The sequence below is a fragment of the Tupaia chinensis genome, unplaced genomic scaffold, assembly GCF_000334495.1.
Source record: "Tupaia chinensis unplaced genomic scaffold, TupChi_1.0 Scaffold000066_1, whole genome shotgun sequence".
NCBI classification, from domain to species: Eukaryota; Metazoa; Chordata; class Mammalia; order Scandentia; family Tupaiidae; genus Tupaia; species Tupaia belangeri.
Genome location: NW_006159525.1, coordinates 6,791,646 through 6,794,861, shown reverse-complemented (window position 1 = coordinate 6,794,861; position 3,216 = coordinate 6,791,646). Strand labels below are relative to the sequence as shown.

The window sequence follows — 3,216 nt, the reverse complement described above, 5'->3', positions numbered from 1 at the left end:
CCTTCTCCTCCATTCTCCTCTCGGGATCTTGGGCACGCACGGACATGCGCCTGGCGTGAGTTTTAAGCCACCGGGTCCGGGATGCGAACCGCGGTCGACTACATGGGAGTCTAGTGACATAGCCATTACACCAACTGCTGGTCCCTGAAAGGTTTTTTAAAAACAATAATAACCAAGGATCAGCACCACCAAAAACCCTCTTTCCAGACTTCACTCTCCCGTCCCTCAGATCTAGCCAAGGAGCCAGGATAAGCCAACGAGCAGCCATCCATATTTGAGTTCAGAGTGGTCCCAATCAGGGATCAAGACCATCGAAGACCATCTGCCCAGACTTCACCCTCCTGGCCCCCCAGATCTAGCCAAGAAGCCAGAGAATACAAGGGAACTCATGGAAATGTTAGGTAAGGAATTTTATTGATTTATATTTAATTAATTAATTTATTTATTGGAGAGGTTTTTGCTATAGGGCGTGTGCGCTCACCAGAAAGAGAGACAGAAAGTGAGAAATCATCTCCCAAGGGGATGGCCATGCAGCAGTCCCTTCTCCTCCATTCTCTTCTTGGGATCTTGGGCACGCACGCACATGCACCCGGGTGTGAGTTTAAGCCACTGGGTCTGGGACTCGAACTGTAGTCGACTATATGGGAGTCCAGCGACATAGCCATTACGCTAACTGCTGGTCCCAGATAAAGACTTTTAAATGTTAATAGTGACAAAGCAAACAGAGATGCAAGAAAAGAGAGACAACGAACTCCAGAAGGTGCAGGAGGAACGAGACAAGTTCCAGGAGGTGAGGAAGCTCCTGCACGATCTGAAAGACGAGATACGCATCATGAAAAAGAATAGAACGGAATTGTTAGAGAGGAAGTCTGTAATACAGGAAATCAAAGACTCCCTTGAAAATATCCAAAGTAGATTAGATTATGCTCCTGGAGCGAGGTTGCCAAATGTCCTACCATGCACCAGCAGCCCTTGCTCCGAATCATTCGGCTCCACATGCCTGCAGTGCTGTCCGGAAACCCCACTCTAGACGCTCATTTCTATTTATTCTTTTACAGTTTATTTCTTCCATTAGAGTGAGAGACAGAGAGAGGGCCAGAAAGATAAGCACTTTTCAGGTTCTAATGCTACGATCCCCTCTTGTCCCCCACTCCGTCTTCCCAGCCAGCCAAGGTCTTAGGCACTCACAGGTACCCCATAACCCTCCACCGGGACCTGGCCTACCTAGAGCAGCACAACACTGTCTTGCCTCCACGCTGGCCTCCCGGGTTCTGTTTAACTTCTGTTGTTTGTTTGCTTGTAATTTTTCTATAAGGCACATGCTCTGGCTGGAGAGACAGACAGGCAGGGCAACCACATCACCGTCCCTTCTCCTCTGGGGATTTTGGGCACACATACCCGCCTGCCATGTTTTCCAAGCTGCCGGTTCAGCGCTCCAACTGAGGCCGGTCATGTGGCAGTCCAGTGTCCCTAACCACCATGACAACTGCTGTCCCCTCTTTGTTTTTTTAAGAATTATTATAATTTTTTTAAAGAATTATTTTATTTAACTTTATTTATTTTTAATTTGATCAGAAAGGGACAGAGCGAGAGTGAGAGTGAGAAAGTGAGAAAGCAAGCAGCCAGGTCTGGGACTCGAACCATGGCCAGCCATGTGGGAGTCCAGCGTTCTTAACCACTACATCGCCTGCCGGCCCCTTTTAAGAATTATTTTATTTGCGACCGGCAGGGGCCATGGTGGTTGAGGTGCTGGAAGCGCATATGGATGACTGTGGTTTGAGTCCTGGATCTAGTGGCTTGCTTTCTCACTTTCTCTTTCTCTGTCTCTCTCTGGTCAAATAAAAAAAAACTTAAAAAAAAGATAAATAATAAAAGTAAATACATAATCTTAAAAATAATTATTTTATTTGGGGCTAGTAAGTGGCATGATGGTTAAGGTGTTAGACTCCCACATGGTCAATTGTGGTTCAAGTCCTGGACCTGGAGGCTTGCTTTCTCGTGTTCTCTTTGTCTCTATCTCTCTAGTCAAATAAAAATAATAATCATCATCATCATAATAAATTCACGTGGGGCCAGCAGGCGGTATGGTGGATGAAGGCGCTGGATTACCACATGGCAGACCATGGTTTGAGCCCCGGACCTGACAGCTTGCTTTCTCACTTTCCCTTTCTCTCTCTTTCTCTCTGTCTCTGGTCAAATAAAAAGATAACAATAACCAACAGAATTAAATAAATAACTAATTCTTTTAAAAAATAAAATAAATACATGTTCATGGAAAACATAGATGTTTATAAAGAAAACCCTGAAACATCTTGTTAGTCCCTTGCCCAGCAATAACTCTTTTTTTAAATATATTTTATTTTATTTTATCTTCACGAATTTGCGTGTCATCCTTGCGCAGGGGCCATGCTAATCTTCTCTGTATCGTTCCAATTTTAGTATATGTGCTGCCGAAGCGAGCACTCCAGCAATAACTCTTGTGTCTGGCATTCCGCCTCATCGTTTCCTACTTACCGACCCTGCTAAGTCTATCTACTCATCTCCCTCTCTCCTTCCCTTGTCAAAAAAGGAAGCAATGGGGGGCCAGCCGGCGGCTTCGTGGTTAAGGCACCGGACTCTCACATGTTCAGCACTGGTTTGAGTGCTGAACCTGGTGGCTTATTTTCTCACTTTCCCTCTTTCTTTCTGTGAAATTTTTAAAAACAATGATAAATAAAATTAAATTTGTAATTCTTTAATTATTTCATTTAACTTTATTTATTTTAATTTTATGCGAGAGGAACAGATCGAGAGAGCGAGAAAGGGAAAGTGAGAAAGCAAGTGACCAGATCTGGGACTCAAACTGCAGTTGGCCATGTGGGAGACCAGCACCCCCAATCACCACTCTACCTGCCAGCTCCCAGATTAATAGTTCTTTTTTAAAAAACAATTTAGTTTTTTATTATTTTATTTAACTTTATTTATTTATTTTAATTTGACCAGAGAGGGACAGAGTTAGAGAAAGAGAGGGAGAAAAAGTGGGAAAGTAAGCCTTCAGGTCTGGGACTCGAACTGCAGTCGGCCATGTGGGAGTCCAGTGCCCTCAAGCACCACATCATCTGCTAGCCTCCAGAATAGTAATTCTTAAAAAAAAAAAAAAAAAAGAAGGGACAGGACAGCCAGTTTCTGTGGTGGTTAAGGCACTGGAACTCCCATAACTGCATAGTTCAAGTCCCA

At 44.1% G+C, this 3,216-nt stretch overlaps 1 pseudogene; it reads right to left on the bottom strand.

Moving 5' to 3' along the window:
• Window positions 1-2,347: 2,347 nt before the first annotated feature.
• Window positions 2,348-2,463, bottom strand: LOC114005306 (uncharacterized; annotated as a pseudogene).
• Between the last annotated feature and the right edge of the window lie 753 nt (window positions 2,464-3,216).